This window comes from Mus caroli, unplaced genomic scaffold, assembly GCF_978045245.1.
Source record: "Mus caroli unplaced genomic scaffold, Mus_caroli_1 scaffold_13, whole genome shotgun sequence".
In the NCBI taxonomy this organism is placed as follows: Eukaryota; Metazoa; Chordata; class Mammalia; order Rodentia; family Muridae; genus Mus; species Mus caroli.
Window position 1 is genome coordinate 104952580 of NW_028227268.1, and position 8493 is coordinate 104961072.

The window sequence follows — 8493 nt, forward strand, 5'->3', positions numbered from 1 at the left end:
ATGCTTGCTCCAGCTATGTTGGAGACATAGTTGTGACTCTGGAAACAGTGATTCCAAAAGCCACGACTGGATAATGATCTCCTTTTTCTGAAGTTCTAAGCTCTGTTGATTGAGATGATATTGGAAACCATACAAGAGCACAGGCTGTATTTTGTGCTTTCTAAGAAGACATTTAACTAGAAGTGTCAGCAAATAAGAGAGCTCTGGAAGACTGGGGAGTTTCTGAGTGCATGAGATCAAGTTCTGCCCTCTTGCTAATTACTAATCATGTGGGTGGTAGCTCTGCCTTCACAGGTTGTTGTGCTAACAGCAGGTCAGGTATGCAAGATACTTGGTACATGGAAGGGGCTTGAGTACAAAAGAAAGTTTATCAGGGTCACTCGTAGACAAAGAAACACCTTAGATGAAAATATAAAGACAGAGAACATACGTTGCATACAGCCTCATAGTAGTTCCTGGATTCAAATTCCTGCTTTATAGATGGGGAAAGAGATGTTCAGATAAATTGAATTATTTGGTTAAGCACATGTAGCCAGCCAGTAATACCTAGGAAGCTTTCCACAGCATTCCTCTATCATGTGACTTTAGCACTGGATTGGCATAAGAGGTCAAGTTCAGTAAACACTTTGCATTCTTTTCCAACATTTTCTCTATCTGATCTGTGCTAGCCACTGTGAGAGATTGAAAAGAAAACAAGATGCTGATCAAGTAGTTGGTACCACAGATTCTCTAGCCACATTGCAGTTTTCAAATACTCAAGCAAGAGTCTATGCCGGTGAATGCAAATCTCTACTGTCTAGTGGTAATGTGCATATAAATGAAATTATGATATAGTGCTTACATAGCAATCGAGGTTAGCTGTCTTAACCTAGGAAGAAGCAATGGTGGTGACTGGTGCTATTTAGTGGGCCACTCCTTGTACAAACTTCTTTGTATGACAGTGGTTCTTTTGCCTTCCAGGGGCAGCTCTAGGACACTGTGACACTCAGAAGACTCCAAGTTACTAAATATTTCATCCAACAATGACAATGTCCTCTTGTAGCTCTCAATTTTGGACATCTTGCCATGTGGAGTACTCAGTGGCTAGGAGGCCACCAACATCTACTTGAAAATCCCAAAGCTTTGTATTTGCTCTTTTTCTGTCTCTCTTTTAAGAGAAACCTTGGGTATTTCTATCCTACAGTTATTTCTAAGATTGGCTTCTGATTAACAGTCTCCCTTGGGCATCTAAGCAACCCTTCAGAGCCATTCTTCTTTGGCTCTGTGATTGCACAATCTTTGTGCACAGACTTGTTTGCAATGCTGTAGTCATCCCTACCATGACCTTCACAGTGATTTGTGACTTTACTAAAGTCCTTAGATTTTTCTTTTCATATTTATAATCTGTTGAACTGGGTTCCCTTTATGATTTAATTTTTGTCAGGGGTTTTGCTAAAGGAAAGGACACCTGAATTTAATAAATACACTATACATTTATCATCAATAATGATGTTTGATAAATGAAGTCTTGGTCCTAAGCCCACAGCCCTTCATGAGAACTTGCATCTAAAACTCCGCTCGATCAGATCCCCATCAGTAGCCCTTCACAGCTGTGTGTTTGCTCAGTCCTCTTCTGACCAGTATGGCTCCTCTCTTCTCTCATCCACAGGATAGATATATCTAGAGCATTTGAAGCTATTGATAAGGAAGAGAGGCAACACAAATTCATTTTCTTCCTTGAGTTTTCTCTCTCTGGACACATACTGACAGTGTTCAAGATATAGTCTGCCTTTTCCTGACTTCATACTTACAAATCTCCATTGGGATTCTAGTGGGTTGAACTGGAATAGACAGGTGGCTAGCCACAGGACAGTGTCTTCAGATACTACAAACCAAAGTTTCCACCTTAATAAACTGCTTCAATCTTAATTTCGTCAAAGAGTTAAAAAGAAAAGCCTTCCAGCATTTTGTTTCACGTACACACAGCCCATTATACCCTTCATAAACAAGGTTGACAAGTTGAGATTAATGAGAGTCCCCAAGTGACAAAACAACTTAATTTTCAGAAATTGTAGGAGTTGAACTTTACCAGTGTATTTATACAAGACAGCTATAGTCTAAAAATTTCCCTAATTGATTATGACCAATAAGTAATAACTTGGAAAACAATTTTCTGGTATACAAATAACAAATGACTCATAATAGTTAATTGAGGTATTAAGATGCATAAGGGAAGAATATTAGATTGACTAGATAAATGATTCATAATGCAAGGTAAATAATTGGTGAGTTCATACTCCTAAGTAGAATACAGCTCATAAGCAACACAAGGAGTAGATCAAATAAAGGGAATTGTGTTTGCTAAATGAACTCCCAGCTAATTGAATGTTGAAGCTATGTTGCCTCCAGGCTCCACTGGTTCCTTGCTTTCAGCTAAAGCAGCTCCCTTGCAGGTCTGCCCAAGAGTTCTTATCTTGGATCTAGTGAGGTTATAGGCTTTCAGAATGAGATGCTGCAGAATGGCTCATGCCAAAACTGGTCTGATCATGGCTGAACCAGTAAGATGGCACCTGACTTTGGATTTCAAGACTAGGTCTCTTACCACAGGCCTGGTTATAGGGTTTCAGCCCACCTCAGGTAAGGTCTCTTTTATCATCAGTCATGCTGTGGCTTGAAGTGGCTCACAGATGACAGTAGCTGCTTTATATTACATCCCAGTGAGTACCCACAAATGTATGCGCTTTTGTACAGGTTGTAACATATAGCTGTTCTCTGTATCACATTCTATCCGCTTAATGTCTCAGTTCTTCAGAGCATCTCAAGTAGACACAGTTGACAACTTGAAGAGGTTTGAGTGGAGGTAGGAGACATCCTTAGAGGAAAGGAGTCAAATATCTCTGAGGAATTCTTAGCCATAAGCTTTCCGGAACTTTTCTCAGGTCATGTTCCAGTCAAAACCACCATGTACCCAACCCGTATTTCATGTCTCATGAGAGGGCAGAAGAGAAGAGGAAGAGGAAAAGAGGGAAAAGGAGGATTTGAGAGGGAAAGCAGATATAACGGAAGAGGAATGGGAGAGGGAAAGGTGAGAGAATGAGAGAGAAGACAAAGCCATTTACTGAGTACATTAGTAACTAAGACTGAGTCTGCTTTCTCCAGTCATGGGAAAATCACATAACACTCTATATCCTGGCGTTTAATATGTAACGAGGGGGAAGGAGTAGACACTTTCTGTATGAATGTTGGATTTTAAATGAATTCATACAACAAAAGTTATTAGAGGACATCCCTGGCATGAGGAATCCAGGTGCCATGGGTGCCATCACGTGAATGGCATGCCTGGGTGTTGACCCTCAGATGGTGGAGTCATAGCAAACAAAAGCACCCAAAGTCCATCTCTTGCCACACATCAAACTCTGCCATCCTGGGCTAAAGCATCTAAGATATAAAGCCAAATTGAAACAAGACATATAATTTAAGAGCATAGATCTCTTGCCGTGGTTGTGTGTTTCATTGTCGTTTATCACATGTAGATTCAGTGGGTGTTAGAGAACATGTACACAGAAGGATACTAAAATTTCTTGCAGGGAATTCTCCCCACCAAGCCTGCATGTTGACTCACTTTAAATTGAAAGACATGAAAGTCTTCATAGCCACTTTATAGTTCTCTCTGAATATATCTTTAAATCCTGTTCAGCTGATCGTGTATGGGCAGACCTTACCTTCCCCAGTGCAACTGAGTTACCCTTCTTGGCTTCATCTCAATAGCATTAAAAAAGTCCTCATTCATTGTTTCAGACAATAGACAAGCAGTACTTGTTGAATGTGCACAACATATATTCCTTGTATCCTTCATGCCATTTAATCCCATTCCTATCCTTGGGACATAGAAGATACTCTGTATTGCAAAAGCTCACACCTGTAAAGTCTAAGTAGTGGGCTGTGATTTGTGCTCTCTTCCCCTGGGATCTCTCATTGCTATTTGTGCTGAGTCTACTTGAGTGTCAGTCCTTGCCTTCTATCTTCTTCAAGATAGGATCTCTTGTTCACAGCTGCATGTGCCTGTCTGTGATAGTCTCTTGATTCTACCTCTCATCATATCATATGAGTAACACGGACTGCATACACCTGCTATCAAGTGTCCAGCTTTACTGTCATTTTGGAAAGCCAAACGTAAGTGTGAGTGGCTGAATCATCTCCTCAGCCCCTAGTTCAGTTTTTAACATCCAAATAGGTCCTTCATCAATGCTAGAACTTATTTCTGTGGATGCTTGAGACAGTATTTTCAATTAATAAGTGAATTAATTTAAATACAACAATACTTCCCCACTCTCTTGCCTGTTGTTTTGTAGCATTAACAATATAAAGGGCCATACGTACACACAGACCTATTGTAACTGCTCAAGGGCATCTCTATGAGCTTTAGTATAGTCTTCAATTTCAGAAACAGGCTCTACTGCAGCTTGATTTGTCCAGTGGCTTCTCTAGCAGAGTCATGCTTTCTGCATTCAATCACTGTTCCTGGTCACCAGGGCTCACTCTACTAGATACTGGCATAGGTCAGACAGCAACCATCTGTACAGAGTCTGCTCTGACATGGTTCTGTAATGGGAAAACCTAACCCCAGCCTCCTCTCCAGCTCCCAAACTCCTGCTCCACAGATCCCATATTCCTCTTTCCTTTAAACACATGATAGCTTCTGACTTGGAGGAATTTTTCTTTATTTTTTTTCCTCTTTCTTGATTATGGAGTTTTATCCTCCTGATAGCATAAACTCCAATTTCTGTTCTGTAATGGCTGAATGAAGGAGGAAAAAACAAAAATCATTTGTCGGATTCTTTTTCCATGGATAATCCAGCCTTTATAAGGAAATATTTTTGACGACAGACACACCTCACAATATCATGGAGTTAGCAACCATCAGCTGTGATAGTTTTCATTTAGGCTGTCTTCATTTTATTATGTTTGCCTTTCCAATGTTCATCTCAAGATGTCACATGGTTCTGTTTCAAGTATAGTGAAACAAATTTTGAAATTTTGACTAGGAGCAAAATTTGTCAGTCCTATAAAGGATGTGTTGTCATCTTGGTCTGCCCACCTTACTTCACAGATAAGGATGACCACGGGTCTGTGCTGCTGGCTAGTGGATAGCATTTTGAGGAGACACCTGAATGCATATGGTTGACTTCCTGGCCAGTTCTTGACTCTGTCACATTGCCCCTCCACCCTGACTGTTTGTTATGCATACTGTTCTCTTTGTGACCACAGAGGAGTCTTTAAATCTCATCAATATTTTCTCTTCTCCCTTCACTAATTTAATTTCCAAGGTAAACGCTAAAGTTTAGATGAGCCTCCTAGGGAAAGCTCCAGTTACATTGTGATACTTGGGGCTTGATAAGCCCAGAGCTACTCTTTTCTATCTTTGATTCTACGCATGCTTGAAAAATTACCCAGTTAGCATTCCCCTAGCCTACATTTATGAGTTCACTGGGAAACTATGCATAAGATACTTTGGAAATAAACATACACAAGAAGTTACAGTTCTGTTTGAATGACCCTCTACCTTGGAATGTCTGTAACTGTGAGAATTATAAGACCAAGAAATATGTCTAGGCTGCTGGCTTGAAAAGTTACTTTCCTTATATGGACTGCTTACAGACAGGCAAGCAAACTTCTATAAACTAAACAGGGATTTTTTTCCCAGCCACTTACCCAGCTCATCCTTGACCTATTTCATTTATAGTTTCCTTTAAGACACTATGCCCTGAAAGTTCATGGCCTTCTTGATGGTCTTCCAACAGCCATCTTCAGAGATGGCCTTAGATGGACTCTGACTAAAGACCCAGGATGGACTCGGACAGGCATGAACATGGTGATACAGCTAATCAGTAGCACAGTAGTTTGGTAACAGTTTAGGATTTGGTTGAGGCCTTATTCATTATTTAAATTTAAAACATGGACATTCGTAAATGCTTGAGCTCCTCAGTAAGGAAGAAGGGAAAAATGGGTTCAGCAAAGGACCTACATAGAGCCCACTTAAATTTCTTTTCTTGCTGCTCTTGGTATTGGAGGAGATGAAGTAATAAGTGAGGAACCTGAAGCTGAAAGAAAATCTCTAGTTAAGGGGAGAAATTGTCTTCTGACACATACTATGGAGTGGGACTTTTAGAAATCTTGATTCCCACGGAATACTTTAAAGGAAGTGATCATAACACTAAACTAGTCTACTCTGAGGATTGAACTTTCCCCAGCCCTCACTAATCGCACTGGAGTCCTCCCACATTCAAATCCAGCCACACTCTTAATTAGGGGATGTCTTCCACCCTCTGTAGTTTCACTTTTTCCAGCTCAAAATGAGGACTAAAGATTTAACAAGAAACAAAAGTACAGTATCTCTTGTGTGCATCATGTTCTGAAATTAGGAGCAATTATTATCTTATGGTTGTATTTACTAAGTAATGAAGCTTTGATAAAGTACAAAGCAGCTTGTAGTTTTTCTGTGTGTGTGTGTGGTATGTATATTTGTGTGTGTGTAAATGTATCAAAAAATATCCTCCACTTTCCTCTCCCAAGCCTGATTTGATATATAAGGTTTGTCTTCTTTTCTGGCCTTGGGACTTCAGAGCTAGAGAGGAGAAGCTGTTATTTGAACAGCCTACAACAAGTGCTTAGATTTGCCTGTGTTGCTGGACTATACTAGGTGAATGTTCCAGCAGGTGAATGCTTGCATTTAAGCTAGAGGCTGCAATGAATGCATGATCTCACTGTGAGCTGCACGCGGTTGCATTGGTGTGAGGTCTGATCTGCACACTGACCTAGAATCAGTTGCACTGATGCACGGTGTACACACTGATCTGCACACTGACCCAGAAGTAAAACCTAGCAACCGACACGGCAATGCTCGTCCTAAAGTCTAGGTATTGGAACACTCTGCAGTTGCTTTCCTTTCTAGGCAGTTTCTTTTAGAGTTGTGAAGAGTGCCCAGCATGCCTGGCCTAGGGAGCCACAAGTGCATGAAGATGCACCCTACCTGTTCTTGGGAGTGAAATGATTTTTTGAGGAACACATTACAATTAAAAAAAAAAAAAGGTAAATTTAGAAAAAAAATGTTTAGTGTATCCTATGCTCCAGTTTTGTAGTTTAATTCATTCATATTCATTTTCATTATTTTTAAGATTTATTTATGTCTGCATGCAAGTGTTTGCCTCTGTGAATATATGTGTACTATACATGTTCAGATCAGATGAGGTAGTCAGATGTCCTGAAACTGGAGGTACAGTAGTTGGGCACCAAACCTAGGTTAGCTGTAAAGACAGCCACTGTGCCATCTCTCCACCCATGATGCTACTTAAATATGTAGCAGGGAGTGAGAGAGATCTAAAGCTATTCTGGGTTCAACAGCTCTGCAGGTCTTTCTACCCCTGGTCTTATAAAGAGTGGACTGGGATATTTTAATATCAAAATACACACACACACACACACACACACGCACACACACACACACCATATTAGAAAAGGTTAGAGAAAAGGGTGGCAAACTGCTTCATATACTGGCTTGCAAGCCCCACCACATAAGAAAACTGGGTACAAACATTCCTCTATGTGTAAGCATCCTTGCTTGTTAGAGCTTTAATACAGCTTGGGCTCTGGGTAATCTTGGGGGGAGTAAACCTGATTTTCTAGTCTTTTAACTCACTAATCACAAAGCTTCTAGCTTATGCTCTTTGAAGAAGCTAATACTCACATAATATTAATATTTTCATTTTTAGCCAAGCCAGCTTGAACGTCTCCTAATGCAAATGCCTGATGTGTCTAAGCTCTGCAGCTCAATCTAATCTTTCATTAATGCTGATGCTCATCTCTGTAGCTGAGTTAATTTACTGACTTTCTGCAAAGTTCAGTTTTTGTTACATGTCTGATCAAGCTTAACAATAATTTCCTATATTATATTATCCAAAGTAATGTTTGTTTATGAGCTTAGAGTCATATTTATTAACATCCATGATTAACTGAAAATTGCCCCATGTGGTATTTCAATCCACAAATGTGTTTTGATTAGAGAAGGGACAATTATTCCATTTGCATTTGATTCTAACACAAATGGTATAATTTTCAACTCTTAGTCAAAGAGACACTAAGAAAGAAAAGAAAAGGCCTCAGAGAGGCAGCACATAGGCTGCTGCATTCTGATCATCTAGACCCTAATGTAATTTATTTTCTTTTGTAGCATAATTCTATAAAATAGTTTCAGAATGGGTAATTACTGCAATTGTTAACATACTCTCTGAGGTGTCACTGGGGCACTATCATACCTCAAGACACTGATCACTGTGAACTTTCCAGCATTCTCTATTCTCTTTAGGACTTCCTACCTGAGTATTTAGATTTAATGCTCAGCAAGTATTAGCATGTAGAATATAGCAAATAAGGAAAACATGTTTAAAATGGTTTATTTATGCTCTTCTTAATTCTGATGACTTTTCCTGAAGCTTCATGATTTGATCTAAATCCTCA

The 8493-nt window shown here is 39.7% G+C and overlaps 1 long non-coding RNA gene across 1 annotated transcript in view; it reads left to right on the top strand.

Annotated features, from left to right (window-relative positions):
* The window catches only part of LOC147001587 (uncharacterized), a 91113-nt gene extending 89727 nt beyond the window's left edge, over positions 1–1386 (top strand). The window contains exon 5 of the long non-coding RNA XR_015044885.1: positions 961–1386. This is a non-coding gene — a long non-coding RNA (uncharacterized LOC147001587). The remainder of the gene's footprint in view (positions 1–960) is intronic.
* Positions 1387–8493: the final 7107 nt, after the last annotated feature.